The sequence below is a fragment of the Quercus robur genome, chromosome 7, assembly GCF_932294415.1.
Source record: "Quercus robur chromosome 7, dhQueRobu3.1, whole genome shotgun sequence".
NCBI lineage: Eukaryota > Viridiplantae > Streptophyta > Magnoliopsida > Fagales > Fagaceae > Quercus > Quercus robur.
This window is the reverse complement of record NC_065540.1, coordinates 24,409,982-24,426,287: the sequence shown is the minus strand read 5'-3', so window position 1 is coordinate 24,426,287 and position 16,306 is coordinate 24,409,982. Positions and strand designations below refer to the sequence as shown.

The window sequence follows — 16,306 nt, the reverse complement described above, 5'->3', positions numbered from 1 at the left end:
ATCCCATCAAGCCTTTCCAGAATGATCTGGAAAGCATCTGGAGGTGTGTCTGCAGAGGTTGAAGCTCTGTGTCTTTTGCCACTTCTCCTAGGTGTTGAAGTTGATGCAAGTCCAGCTGCTTCTGCTTCAGTCTCCATTGGAGCAGCCTCTCCTTCATCACCTTCATCATCTTCTCCTGGAAGCCTAACACTTATCCTTTTGCAGGTAAGCTTGTTGATTGCAGAGGGTGTAGACATGGGACTGATGTCTTGAGGGATTGGAACTCCTTTACTCCTAAAAATCCTCATTAGCAAACTTGGAAAGATCAATTTAGGCCTAGAGGTTGTTCTAGTCTCATCCACAATGGTGTCATAAATGTGGGAACTTATGTCTATGAAGTTCTTTTCTTTGAGATCCATCAGAAAGACTGCTCTAGCACAGTTGATTGTAGTCAATTTCCTAATGGGATAAAGGTTAAACATCATAATTATGGTAAGGCACCTCATGTCCACTGGAAAGGCAGTGGTATTCAAACATTTCCCTTCTCTCTGCCCACCTATCCTTTGTTGAATTGTTTCAATAGACACACTCCTATCCTTGTAATTGATAAATTCTTCATCATCTAATCCCTCAAGCCCTAATGCATCATCTATGACATGAGCATCCAAGACAAATTCTTTACCCCTCACCCAGCAACTCAATTCATTATCCTTTATCACAGCATTTGAGTAAAATTCCCTAATTAAGGGTTCACACACAACAGGGAAACCACCCAAAAGCTTTTCCCATCCTCTTCCTTCAAAACAACTGGGAATAAAAGTTTGCCTTAAGTCCTCCAAATCCACAAATCTCTCTTGAATGATTCCTGCATTCAAGAAGTTATCCTTGTATCTCTCAAAGTGGTGAACAGACCTAAACAATCTAGAATCCATCTTTAATCTCTTGTCAGCCTTCTTTGCAGTAGATTTCTTCTTCTGAGGTGAGGGAGCCATCTGTGAACAATCAGAAAAGGCCACAACAACATATAGCAATATATGTGCATAACCAGTTAGAACCATGTAATAATCAGAGAGAGATAACAACCATACAAATGAACTTCAAAAACTTAGGCAACAAGCAACTTAGTTCAAACATATGGAAAAACCAAGCCTAGGATAGGAAACACATGAACAACATGGTGAAACTATCCTAAAGGCAGATAAATGACATTGAGACAGATAATGGAAGAAATGATATGACACACAAACAGTATATTGAGCCTAACAGAAGCTTCCCACAGATTAACACACTAAAAGCATGCAAATCTACCACAGTAAAACTCACAACCTCAGAACGAACCAATAGAAATCACTCAACAGCTCAAAGAACAGATTGAAATAAAATAAACACTTAGCTAAGCACAAGATGAAGAGCAATAAGCATATGACAATCATTTAACGCAAACTATAGCAACAGCATCCACACGCTAAGCAAGAACAAGGAGCAGAGACCGAAACACAAACCCATTTCAAAAACACAATCATATTCGAAAAATCAAGGGTAAAAGCACAAAATCAAGTAGAAAAGAGTGTAAAACAGAAAACCCATACCTGTAACTTGACGATTTTGAGCTACAAGAATGCAACACAAGAGATTGGAAAAGGGAGCACGGAGTGTTTGGGAGGGAGAGAGTTTAGAGAGAAGATGAACAGTCACAAAAATTCGAGGGAAAAACTGAAAAAGTTTAAAAACTGCTCCTGTTTCTGCAAAACACGCGATTTTCGCGACTGGATTAAGTCGCCACACAGTCGCCAGCTCAAGCCGCCAAAGCACTCAAGAACAAAATTTTGAAAAATTTTTCTAAGTGTTTTTCGCGACTGGAAAGTCTACCCGCGAGTGAGTCGCGAGCTGAGCCGCGAAAATCTCTGAGTGATTCTCGCGACTGAATCTTCCACTCGCGAACAAGTCGCCAAAACTGACCAGCGAATATGCGACTGAGGCTCGCGACTTAACATACCCGCGACTGAGCCGCCAAAACAGGGCAAAACTGTATTTTTGAAATTTTCAGATTTTTCCAACAAAACACTTTCCAAAAACACTTAAAACACTCAAAAATATTTTTGTGCTTGAATTAACAAAGATTGAGCATGTGAAAACACATTTTATCAAGTACAATCACACAAATGAATATGGCATTTATTGAACATAAACTTGTGTGTTGTGTGTGGATATCAACAATGAGATAGTCCTTTGTCTAATGTGAAGCTTCAATGATCAATTCAACCAAGGCATACACAATTAGCACTAGATCATGTGACCAATCTCAATTATAGAAATATGAATATATGACCTCCCACACAACTTGATAACATAACTTGGAGCTTTTCATTTGACTCCACTTTCAGCCATAACATTTGGTCTTTTGAGGCAATCATCTCTCATTGTGAGAGGGATATATAATATTTCTCTTTGAAGAACAGGCCTTTGGCCATTTTGAATGAAATTTCACTTTTAATATAAGGTCGCTTACCCTTTTTCCTAGTCAAATACTAGAATGTGCGACAGGCTTTTGCAGCTCAATATCTCTTTTCATTTGGAGATTTACATTTAGTGAGCTCTTTTTAGCAAAACAAAAATAAAAAGTGGGAAGATATATAGACACAAGTCTATGCATGTTTCAAGATCAACAAAACCATTCACTAATCATTCATGACAAGTTTGAAGATCTATTTACAACAATCACATAGATTTCAAGAGTTTTCCCATAGTGATATGAGTGCATGAAAACAAGTAATGCTCGAAAATGCACAAAGCCATTAGCACAAAGGTACAAGGCAAAACGAGTTTTAAGACAAAAACTCAACAAAGTCAATCAAGCTTTTTGATTTTCAAATATTATATGTAATTTTTGGATTTTTGACTCAAGAAACAAAAAGATTGATAAAACACAATTAAGAAATATTCACAAGAAGACAAGAAGACAGCAAGCATACCACACAAACATAGTCACAAAGCATAGGAAGTATTAATGCATGGACATGTTGTAATGCTTATGCATGAGTACCCCTTTTCACCCACACGTCACTTGCGTTTGGGGTGATTTCCTTGAAGGATTGGGTACGGGAGTTAGGGCTTTCAAACCTTCGTGAGAAGCTTTCCAAGCAGTTGGTGAATGCACCAATTATCTTCATCACGTTCATCATTCCGGGATCTCCATTTTGCTCTCTAGGTTGATCACCTGCCCAAGTTCTCCTATCAATTCTTGGTCCTCCTGACCTTTGAGGAGTTGCACTGTTCTTTGCTCTCAGCTTTTGGCAATTTGGTCGAGTGTGCCCTTGAAGTCCGCAATAATGGCACACATACATTCCTCTAGGACCTCTTTGTGGTCGTGGACGTGACTTGGCACGAGATTCAGACCTGCCCACAGACTGATTACGATGATTCAGCATCCGTTGGTCCACCACATTCTTCTTCTCCTCCACCTTGAGCTTCACACCAGTAGAGTCAGCTACAACTGGATCTTTGGCCTTTACAAACTTCACTTCTTTAGTGACATTTCCAGTTGAACTACTTCCTCCGGTATATCCCAGTCCGGATTTGTCTGAGAAGCTCTTTTGAGATGATATAACATCATCTAGCTTCTTGGTGGTGACCCTCTCTATTTTTGCATTTGCTTGAACAACCTCACTTTCAAGAAATCTCACTTTAGTGTAAGCTTCGGACAGCTCACCATTCAGAGTTTCAATCTCGCATTTGGCCTCCCTATACCGGATTAGGAGACTTTTGTAGTCCTCCTCAGCCTTCTTCATCTTTCTCACAGCAACCTTGGCTACCCTTGTGTATTCACCCGACTTCTCCAAGAGTGAGTTGTAATTTTCTTGAAGAGTTGCTGTGCTTTCTTCTTCTTCGGCTTCAGATTCTTCAACAATTCCTAGTGATTCATCATCACTATGTTCTCCAAGGTCTTGAACAAGCAAACTCAACTCATCCGAAGACTCGACATGAGCAATAGTCATGAAAGCTGAATAGTTCCCCTCTCCATCACAGCTTTCTTCAGATTCTGAGTCAGACGAATCTGAGTCACTCAGGGTCGTGGCATACACCTTGCCTTTCGATTTCAAATAATTAGGACATTCCCTCTTAAAGTGTCCATGCCCGTTGCATTCAAAACAAGTGACACCTTGTATGGATTGGGATTCTTTTCCATCTTTCCTATTGAAATCCCTCTTCTCCCTTCCAGAATTTTGGAATTTTCTCTTATCATTGAATTTTCCATTGTTTTTAAATTTCAAAAACTTTCTGAAATTTTTAACAAGATAGGCTACATCTTTGTCCACCATATCTTCTCCCGATGAGCCTTGATCTTCCACCTTCTCATTAGTGGTCTTTAGAGCAATGGATTTACTCTTCCGTTGATTTGGCAGCGACATCTCATAGGTTTGTAGAGAACCAACCAGCTCCTGTACCTTGATGTCGTCAAGATCCTTGCTCTCTTCAATGGCTGTCACTTTAGCACGGAAGCTTTCCGGCAATGATCGAAGGATCTTCCTTACAATCTTTGAGTCCTCCATCTTCTCCCCCAAGTTAAACTTACTGACAACCACTTCATTTAACTTCCCATAGAAAGAGTCGAAAGACTCATCCTCACTCATCTTGAGCTCCTCAAACCGAGTGGTCAGCATTTGTAACTTGGTATCTTTTACTTTCTTCGTGCCTTCATAAGTTGTTTCCAGAATCTCCCATGCAACTTTGGCAATGGTAATGTGAGAAATCCTGTGAAATTCATCTGGAGACACACCACAGAAAATAGCATTTAGTGCTTTACTGTTAGCATTAGATGCAGCAAGTGCTGCCTTATCCCATGTGGATTTGGCTGCCTCAGGTTTGGTCCAACCAATCTCAACAGCATCCCACACGGATTCATCAATAGAGCATAAAAAAGCTCTCATACGAACCTTCCAAAACGCATAATTACTTCCATCAAAATATGGAGGTGCATTAAGGGATTGAGACCTATCCATCTCAAAAAGGGAGTCAAGGATCACACAATGGTAATGAAACCAAACAACTGTGTACCCGCTCTGATACCAATTGAAAGTTCAAAAACGTGTACAAAAACACTTTTGAACGTTTAGACCCCCAAAAACCAACTTAACCAACACAAGTAATATGTCAAACAACTAGTGTGCGGAAACTTAACATATGCTATAATCTGGAATTGGTTAAACAACTATCTAAGCCATAACAAAATAAACCACAGCAGATAATGTAAAGGCAGAGATAGAGAGGAAGGAAGATGCAAACACAGGGATAACACCAGATATGTTATCGAAGAGGAAACCGAAGACCTCGGCGAAAAACCTCTCCGCCGCCCTCCAAGCGGTAATCAATCCACTAGAAAATACAGTTGGGATACAAGGACAGCAATAGACCCTCCAAGCCTAATCTACCCAATGCACCTAAGCCCTCCAAGCTTCTTGCTCCAACGAGGTTGCGCCGAACCTTTTTCTTTTCTAGCTTTCCGGATTCCGCTACTACACCGTAGCATCAACCAATGAAGATTGGCTCCTTCCTAACTGCTTCCCAGAAATCCAAACGACTGTCTCACAGAGATGATAATGGTGAGAACCAGGTTTGGTATAATGCCTCTCAAGGATTTGACAATGGAAAGGAAGAAAGTGAGGGATTTTGATGAGACTCTAAGGTAGAGATTGTGGGTGAAACAATCTGGTTTTTCTTTAGGGTTTCTCTCTCAAAATTCTCTCTGGAAGCTCTCTTTCAATCGTGGGTTAAAAGGGTATTTATACTGGAGTGAAGAGGAATGTGAAACGTCAGGTTTTTCCAAAACAGGGGTGGCTCGCAGCTTGACCTCGCGGCTTGACTAAGTCGCGAGTTCCAGTCGCGAGTTAACCGTATGGCCAGTTGTCCTGTTTTGTCCTGTAGTGCTCCAGCTAGCATGACTGTTCATCTTCCAGCATGCTTGGCACGTGTGCAGTTTCTGGCGGGTTGAAGCCGCGAGTCCACCCGCGAGTCCCACCCGCGACACTCTGTTTTCTTGCACACTCTTGAGCAATCTTCACTCTATCTCACTCACTACCCTTACAACAATCCCACCTAAATACAGGGTTACTAAATGCTGAATTACAAGCAAATTTGGCACGGAATAAAGCCAATTAGATGGTTGAATAAATTCAACCTTACACTACTTAAAAGAAAGATTGAGTTTTGGACAGAACCAAGGCATTGTATGGTCCTCGGACTCAGGCCTATGGGGAAACCAACTACTTAAAAGAAAGATTATGAGTTTTGGACAGAACCAAGGCATTGTATGGTCCTCGGACTCAGGCCTATGGGGAAACCAACTACTTAAAAGAAAGATTATGAGTTTTGGACAGAACCAAGGCCTTGTATGGTCCTCGGACTCTGACCCATGGAGAGATTACCCATTAAAAATTGGGTTAAGTCTTGGACCAAATGGAAGTCCCGATCTATCCTCGGATCCTCAATTTTAAGGGAACTAGCGCAAACGAGTGTTTAGGCCCGGTATAGCCATACCTAGGTCCTCGGACCAAATGCCAAAAACGATTAAGGCCATGTGTTACCGAGAACGCGGCCAAGCCCCCTAGTACTTGGCAACCCTCTCGGATGGTTTATTTTGGGGTTACTCATTCTCGGATGACTGCCTCACGCGCAATACAGGGCATTCAGCTGTTATCACGGTTAGTCTCGTATGTTTAACCTACTGTAGGTTGGTATTATTATGCTTGACAGTCTCAATAAGTTCAAAATAATAGCTTTTTGTTACAAGGGTTTCTGCCCTAAGTATCGTTCAAAAAAAAAAAAATACACATATGAAATACATCCATTCACAAAGTAATTACTGCAAAAAAGAAAGAATATGTAGAATAAAACAGAATCATCTTTTATTAAGACAAAGAAATAGTACAGCATACAATGAGGGGCTTAAGTAAGCCTATACCAAAAGCTAACTACAGAAGCAAAAAGAAAAAGATACAAGGAAGAGATAAATCCTTCAAAACTCTGCTCTGGTAGAGATTATGCATGACAGGATGGCCCCGCTGATGGAAGAGAAGAAGTAGAAACACCAGGGTGGCCCCAGTGATGGGAAAGAAGAAGAAGCGGAGGCGGAAAGAGGCACCAGTGAAGGAAGAGAGGAAGAAGCAGGGATGCTTAATCCCCGCATCAGCTCTGACTCCTAACACGCAGGTGTCATATTAGCAGTGCTCGAGAGAACGGATGGTACTAACGACGAGAAACCCCACTGCTGTCGCACCAAAAATCTGACGCGACCAGCACCTGCTTCGGATTTTGACTGAAAGAGGTGGAGCCATTGCTCCCACCTTGTGAAAGAAGAGAACTGTCTTGAGTCTCTGTCTCCCCTATCCTGACCGTGACATCTTGAGTCTCGGAAGGACCCAGTGCCTCTGGAGCGGGTGTGGTTCCTTCACCCCCACTCGTGCCTCAAACATATCACTCTCTAAGGTTTGATTGCACTGGCAATGAAAACTTTGAGCACAATTGAAGGATTAGGAATTTGAAAGGACTGAAGGATCTGTACGTAAAGGGAGTGACCACCTACCCTGCTTCTTATATGGAGGGCAAGTTGGCGGCATTTAATCTACGCAGATTTCCAAGAAGTGCTACAGACGAGACAGTTTCTACTCAACTCCCAACACCGTCTACAACCATAGGATTTGGGTGGCCTCGTAAAGGGGACATATTAAAGACGCGCCTCGAGCACTGAAACAGCGAGGATGCGACGTGAGTAAATCTAAAGGAATGTCTCATAATCCGGTGCACCTACCAGGCAAATGAAGAGACATCGACATTAATGAAGGGCAAAGCTGGGCAAGCCATGATATAGGCCCGACATCACCAAAACCCTCCTCCCCAACCAAGAGGTCGGGCAGTAGGATTTTGAAGGGCTATTGTGGGGCCAGAGAATTTATGATCTTGGCCCACTTTACATTAGGGCCCAAGGCTTGAGCCGAGGAGAACTATTGTCGAGGACGCATAATGAAAGTCCAAAAAAGGCCTAAGGATATGGCCGAGGACGATCTTATGCTCGGCACCCCATATAGCCCCTAAAGGAAAAGACAAGCTCAGTGTAGGAGCAGGTCAAATGAAAAAGCTGCCAATACTACAATATGGAACTCTGCGTCTGACAGGTCCATGCTCTTCACCATGCTATTCAGCTTTTACAACCACCCCCAACCACTCTAGGTATGGGCTGATGGAACAAGTCTCAACCCCAGAAAGTGGAGCTTACACATGGACATTAGAAGGAGGATAAATGTTAGTATAAAAGGGAAAAAGAACCAATTGAAAAGGGGGTTCGTCTCCCAGACCATGAAGTCTTAAAAAAGGAGAATAATAAGAACACTAAGCCCCTTGGACGAGGTCTAAAGACCGGAACCACTCATGTCGCATCAGAAGAAGGTCTTGTTAGCCACGTCAGGTTCACCTTCATGTAAATTTCCACAGAAACCACGACTAACCGCTGTTCGGTGACCTAGGCCTAGCCTTTCAAGCCCACGCTCTACAAATGATATTGTTTGGGCCCTTAAACGTACGAACCCAATATCATTTTGGGGTCGCTACAAATTGTGTCCTTACAGGTTCGATTCGGAATAAACGACTTCTTCGCCTACATCGTGTGCGGTGGGAGAATCGAAGACAATCTCTTTTCCCTTACGGAGGGAAGAGCTTTGACCTTTTGCTAGCGTCATGGTGCAGCAGGTGATTGGAGTAAACAGATGAGAGTGTTGGAGAAGGAGAACACGGTGAAGAGAGGGAAACAGAGGAAGTGTTTGTGTTGGAAAGGGAGAAGATGTTTGTGTTTAGAGTGTGAAGGGACTTTCCCTTAAATACTAACGACATTAATACCGACACAAAAGGATGCGATGGGTCAGCCATTAGATAAGGGATGGAATTAATGAAACGACGGCTGCATCTCAGAATAATTGCTAAACTGGGAAATTCGAAGAGACAACACTGTTCATGGCAAGAAAAGAAAAATATATGTATTAACTGGGGTCTACTGTTCAAAAAAAGTCCGCGAAGTAAAAGAAGAAGCAAAGACAAAAAGGGTAGGGAAGTCTTTTATTCACATATGAACCACAGGAATGCTCCATATGTTCAGGAGGCTAAATGTTGATGATCATTTTTGGAAGCCCAATAGAAAGACCAAGCCCAGCAACATGGGCAGAAAAGAGTTAGTAAGTGTAGAAAAACCATTAAGCCCAAATGTCAAGAATAATGGATTGCAGGCCCATAAAATAAGCAAATGGGCCTTGAGGAAGTAGACGGGCCTAAAGGAGCTAGGAAAGAGAGAAGAAACAAACTCATGGGCAGTATGTGATGTAGAAAAATGAGAATGGGCCTCAGTAAGCCTGAAGTAATGAAAGTAAAGAAATAAGGGGTTGATAGAAAGTCCATGAACCCCAAGGATGAAGGATAAGGTAATTGGGCCTGGGAAGCCCAAAGGAGTTAGTAAAGCCCAAGGGAATGCAGAGCTAGGAAAAGGGCCAAAAGGGCCCAAGGAAAGTAAATAGGCCAAGGATGCCCAACGTAACCAAAAAGGCCCAAATGACTATACTGAGTCATTGAGGGAAGAATAAGCAACAAGCCTAAAGAGGCCCAGCAGGCTTGGGTCAAATAACACCACAACAGGAATGGTAGAGCAGTACGACAAGACACACAAAGACTGCAAAAAAGAACAAGGGAGTGGGCCGAAGGAGGAAAAGCCCACGGCCAAGCAAAAGCCCAGCCCCGAAAGTGGTTCAAGCCATAAGAAGCCAAGGATAGGTAGCAGGATGTGCATATAAGTCTCCAGACCACGGCAGACACGTAAGCAGTAGGCAGATTTCAGATATACATGGAAGTGAAGCACACACAAGGCCCAAACATCACCAACCTGTACCCAGCCAATACAAGAGGTTATGAGGTCATGGGTCGAAGGTAAGAGGGCATGGTCTAGCAGTAGAGAGAGGGGAAAACCTATTCTGGGGTTCCTGCTCGGACTCTTTTGGGGGATACGTCCTGTTGGGATGACATACCACCCAAAAGAAGCAAGGATGAACTGGGACCACTAGGTGTATGCCATGAGGGATAGGAAGAGAGAGAGAGAGAGAACACTCACACTATAACACGACAGGTAAACAAACAAAATAGCCTTCTTTGTCTGGTGTCACGGCTAGCATAGGTAAGTGGTGGTGGCTAGCAAACCAGTAAGTGGTCAGCAAGGACACCCAGACTAGACAAAGGTTGTTAAAGGCTAAAATAGTAAAATCTGGTCACGGCTGGTACTATAAAAAGGGGCTTTGCCATGCACAGTAAGAGGGGAGAGGATCACAATCACAAAACCCTGTAATAACAATCTCTAGGAGAGTACCACAACAAAATAAGAAAACACGAAGAAAGAAAAGGAAGAAAAGAAAGAAAGAAAGGAAAAAAACTAGGAAGGATAGAGAATAGAGAATATAGAATGGCAGGCATGCACCAATAGGTTGATTTCCTCTCTCCCTCTAAAGCCTTGCTCTCTATCAAAAAGACAGAGGATCCCCATTAAACATAAACCATTCAGGCTCATTCCCTCAAAGCAATTAATTTCTTTCCCCTAGGAGATTAGTCGCATTGAGGAAGTGGTTTATCTTCTTGGTTTCAACTCTGCAGCATTATTTGGCATGGTAGACTGAGTTTTCCCTCTTTAATGCAATAAACCCATTATTATTATTCCTCATTTATTTCTCTACTTTCGGCCTACGGGTTGCCGCTTGTCGCTCCCTTTTATTCATTTTGTCTATTATTTCTTATATTGTCTTTATCATGTTTGCCTGCCGTAACTTACCCGTAGCAGTTCTGCCTACCATGGGCCTGTGATCAAAGCCTGGCAAACAGGGTATAGTTTGTACACAAGTCGGACCAAAGTAAGTTGCAGTTGGACCGGTCCCGACTCCCTTACTCAAAACATTTAGGCCTAATACAGTAGGAGGCAGCCCAGCCCAACATTGTAAAAAAGGCCCACTACAATCATTTAGCAAAAAGAAAGAATTCTAGCTAGAATCCACTGTATGGAATCATATATTGTTTGTTTTGTTGGGAAAAAAAAGTTTCGTGCCACTATGATACAATGAAAGCATGTTGAAGCAATATCCTTAATACATGTGATTTCTCCTTCATGTTTTCTTTAATTAGTATTTTCATTGTACCGACCATGCTCTTATGAAATAAAATAAGCTTTTTCATAGATTTGGATTGAAGTTATGATGATGGTATCCAATTTTTGATGTAAACATAATTCAAGACTTTATTATTAAATGAGTTAATAAATTAAGTTATAATTTACTTTAAGCCACAATAATGGCGAAGCCATCATTGTTTTTGTAATCCTTGTAAAGTTATTTATGAGAACAAAATTATTGGGGTGTCCTAACTTGTCTTTCAGCTTTGCAAAGTGGTAATCAACAAGACAATCCTTTTCTGGGACCAAAGGAAAGGGCCCGAGTCGGTTCTTTAGTTGAAACACCCGTCTTTGGAGCTAAGGCTAAGGGCATACCTTTATATATAATGGTTTACCCATTATCCTAACTAGTCGCTAACCCGTGCGATGCACGGGATTGTTTAAAAAGAAAAAAACAATATTGCAATTATCATTTGCTGGACTAAATCAGAATGTCTCAAGACTCACTAATCAAATAATACAACTAAATGGCAAAGAGCCAAGCATAACATAAAATCTTCAATAATTCAAATATTAAACATTGTCAAACCTAGTACACAATATGCTTGTGCCCAATAAAAGAAATCCTGTATATTAGCTCCATAAAAATACATACATGCCGAAAAGATTAATACCACTACCATAGATCCATTGGCAATGAAGATATTTTCATAGTTACATATATTCTATGAATAAACAAATAAAAAAATTGCAATAATGATCACAATCTTATTTTCATAATAAATAAATAGAATATAGTTACTAATGTCAAATTCTTTTGCTATGACTCAAAAAGAGTAGAGAAAGAACATAGTACAACAAATTTGCATTATATAGAAGAGTACATCATATATTTATTTAACATAAAACATTGAGTTCTATAAATTGTTATTTAGAACAGAGAAAGCAAATATTTGACCTCACGCCACATGGAGAGAGAAAGAGAGTAAGGAAGCTTTTATGAATTTGAATCAAAAGAGGACGTCCACGGCATCTTGATTTTGCTCCCTTCAATCCCAATTCTGCAAAGCTCACAAAAAACCAATAGGAAATCAGTTGTCAAGTGAACTGAAGGTGAAACAAAGAGAAAACAAATCTCTTCATTTACTTTTAATCGCTTACCATCATTAGGAGCAGAGACAAAGGAGAAGGTGCACTAAAGGCGAAGCATAGAGACTGGAGAGAGAAACGGATGAGAAGCTATTGTTTTCCTTCTTCTTCTTCTTTTTTTCTTTTTTGATAGGAAGGGGCTATGGTTTTTGATTTGGGGGTTTCCTGCATATTATTGTTATCATGGGAAATTTTAGCACAGCTCCAAAATAAGTTTTAATAAACCATCTCTTTTAATTGATTGTTTTTTTAACCAAAAAAGGCCAAGAATGATTGAAATAAACAGAGTATTTACAGGAAGATTTATAAACAGTGAACAAATGTAGGACATGACTAATCTAATCCTGAACAAAAATTAAAGCATGATGGTATTAAAGTTAGATAAGTTTGACCTATATAAAGAGAACAGGAATCTTCACATTCCCAACCACGTCTCTTTTGCTAAGATACCATAGATATTGCTTTTTCAAAATTATGAACAGACTTTGCCAATAAAACCATCTCCACATTAAACCCTTTTGCTTTGCCTTGAAATAGTTCTTAGAAGTTAAGTAGACATTAAACATAAGTTATTCCCAATTAAAAAATTAAGCATAAAGCATACCACAATTTTGATTATGTTTGTTCAACATTAAAACAATGCTAGAATGGAGGGGCATAAAGCATTTGAACCAAAATAGATAGAAGATTGAAAGCAATCACCAACCTTATTAGATCTTAGAATATCTATCAGTCCAACAGTGAACTTCTGACCAATGGCCATGTGATAAGGAAAGGACCTTGTAGCCTCCTCTAAGTCAAATGGATTGTCTATGCACATGGCAGCTGTAAGCAATGTATTCTCTCCAGCTTCTGCCAAGTACTTCGTCAACATGTTTGCACCATATTCCCAGCCAATGACCATCAATGTAATCCATGGCATTGCCTTATTGATGAACTGTATAGCTGTGGAGATATCATTGCTGTCAGGAGCTATAAATAACCTACAAAAAATAGAATAGTAAAGAAGCTCCTACTATTAGCACATTTAAAAGAAACCTGTATTAGACGATTCTCCTATCCATGTACCTGAGTATGAGATTGATTAAAATTTACCATGAAAACAACTACTTTGAAGTAAAAGCGGCAAGGTTTCCTCCCATGCCCACACCACTGAATTTAAAAAAAAAAAATGTTAAAAAAAATGGTCAGTCCTAATTCACCTCACACATCTAGAATGCGATCCCCCATTGCTTGTTGTGGTGAAATGAAAAACCATGTAAAGTATGTCATGGTAAGAACATGGAAACACATACTTACAAAGATGCCCTTAAATCAATGTCATAGTAGTGAAGCTAAAATTTTCTTAACAGTTCCTTATGAACAATTATGAAGCATATATAAATCATTAAACAAACTTTTCTAAAAGTCAATTACATAGATAACAAATACTCACAAAGCCTTGGCAGCTTCTCAAAATTATCAAAGGAAATAGAAACTCAACCACAAAGCCTTGGCTATATTTGTCCATTTTCACCACCCTTTCTTCTACCAAAGTTCCAGACTTGTCCTGTAAATTCATCTACTTGGCTGCCCTGTTTTCAATTGATACAATGGTGGTTAGGATGTTGATATAAGGCTTTGAAATTAGGCATTGGCGACTTAAGGTCACCTTTTGCTTTTGATTACAATAGTCCAAACCGTGGTGAAAGGAGGCAGAATATCCACAATTTATAACCAAGGATAAACACTTAAACAGGGTATAATCAAGCCAAGTATCACATGTGTATGAGATACAAATTGCAATGCATGACAACTCTGTGTAATGTCAAGCAATATAAAGTTTGCATTAAAGAGCATAAAAACCCAGCCATTGTTACACTACACCATTGCATTGCCCTGTAACTTGTACATTGCATGCAATAAAAAAATCAGCATAGCTCTTTTGCATAAATCAACACATAATGAATGACTCTAAAGGGTTTTCTAGCAAAATCCTGCTGATGGCATTAGCATGAAGCAGCGTAGTAACCGTAACAAACAGAAATTAAACTTCCTCAACCTAAATTGCTCAATTTTGTTCTAGATAATAGAAAACAAATAAAAAATTGTTGTAATTATGTCAAATTACCCATGACTGGATTAGACTATAACTGAATCAAGCGAAAAATGAACTTTGCCCATACACAGATTGTCATCCAAAAATCTCTACTTAAATCTCAAATCATGAACCTAGAATCATAGAAATCACAAGTCCTCTCCCTCGGCTTGCTCTTGCTCTTGCTAAAATTTGATATATTGAAAGGAACCAAAATTGAGGGAGAACCCATATTGGGGTTTCGAGTATTGATAAAAACCAATTCTAAATCAAAACAAAATCTGAACCAATTTCGTAAATCAAAACCAAACAAAATAGCTGAACCTAAATCCTATTAAACACCCAAAATTAATATAAAAGATTATACCTGTAGCCGTTGGTTGTGAGGCAAAGCGTTTGTAGCTTAGTTGAATTCGTTTACCGTCGCAGGGGAAGAGAGACAGAGACAGCGTTTGAAGGAGATAGAGATTTGTTTAGGGGTTGAATTTGCGTTTGAAGGAGATAGAGATTTGTTTAGGGGTTGAATTTGCGTTTGAAGGAGAGACAGAGACAGAGAGATGGAGACAGCGTTTGAAGGAGATAGAGATTTTGTTTAGGGATTGAAATAGGTTTCGTATTGAGTTTACTCTGTTGAGTTTGCGTTTTTGTATTGGGTTTTGTTTAGGGGTTGAACTGAGTAAATTTTACCGGGTTTGTTTTGGGGATAAATAGTTACGGGTTTTTTTTTTTAATAGTTTTTTTTTTTTTAAATAATGCTGATGTGGAAAAATGTGGGAGCTTGAAAAGCTTCGGTTTTATATATATATATATAGATTACTAACATAATTAATAAATAAAATACCAACTAACTAGTGGCCCTAGTGGCAAGGACTTGGTCCAACATGCCTCAGGGTATGGATTAGAGCCCACTTGCATATTATTCCTCTAGTTCATTAATGATTGTGGTGTGGAGTATTAGCCTGAGAGCGGTTATGGTGTTACTATAGTCATGTCCAGGTAGAAAAGCAACATTAGCCATCCCTATCTTATCAATTTTGGTATACCAAAGAAAAAAAAAACATAATTAATAATAATATATGAGGCTATATATTCATATTTCATTTGATCCAATTTTTTAATGTATTAAACTTGGTATAGATAGATAAATTAAAGACGTATATATATATAATAAAGTTTAGAGAAAATATAATTAGATTCTACAATTAAAGTCCAATTTTAAGTCATGTGTCCTAAATTATTTATTTTTAGAGAGTTTTATTTCTTAATTTTAGAGTCAAATGTGGGATCACATCATAAATATTCATCCAAGTGAATTATTCCATACAAAAACCCTAAAATTAATGAACATAAAATAAAAAAAAAAATTAAAATTAAAATTAAAATAAAAAATGAACAATTTACATTTTCTACCTAATAATATTTTTACAAGACTTTATAAAGAGTTTTAAAAAAAATGACTATCAATAATATTTAAATTATATATGTAAGAGTTGTAAAAAAAAAAATTATATATGTAAAAATTATATTATGTATCTTAATGTATATTTTTAAAGTATATTCATACATATGCATAAGGTTACAGTTACAAGCTAGTTACTCAGTGGAGCTCTCTCTCTCTCGTCTAAAAGCGAGTTTCCTCCCTCCCTTGATCTGATCTAAGGGTATTTCACTCTACTACCTTACTGCATATTGTTCAGAATGGAAGACGACGTTATTGCTGGATTGGGAAACATACAGTTAACAACAGATGAGGAAGAGATTATTGCGATATCTGAAACTGGAAGATTGGAAGCTATTGAGAGTTGTTGTTTGAGTCTCATTGGGAAGTTTTTAACATGCAAGCCTTTCAATAAGAGAGCGGCAAAGACTATAATACGGAGAGCATGGGGTATGGAAGAAGGGCTACAAATCCTTGAGAT

General features: G+C 39.3%; 1 long non-coding RNA gene across 6 annotated transcripts; it reads right to left on the bottom strand.

The window, feature by feature from the left end:
• Positions 1-11,915: 11,915 nt before the first annotated feature.
• Positions 11,916-15,034, bottom strand: LOC126692872 (uncharacterized). Of its 6 annotated transcripts, none has more exons than XR_007645115.1 (6): positions 14,755-15,034; positions 13,746-13,884; positions 13,406-13,462; positions 13,090-13,293; positions 12,323-12,475; positions 11,916-12,222 (listed from the first exon to the last, which is right to left on the bottom strand). It is a non-coding gene; the product is annotated as an uncharacterized LOC126692872 (long non-coding RNA). The 6 variants fall into 6 exon arrangements; XR_007645119.1 differs by having other exon boundaries at positions 13,017-13,293; positions 14,755-15,032; XR_007645117.1 differs by having other exon boundaries at positions 13,090-13,255; positions 13,379-13,462; positions 14,755-15,028.
• Positions 15,035-16,306: the final 1,272 nt, after the last annotated feature.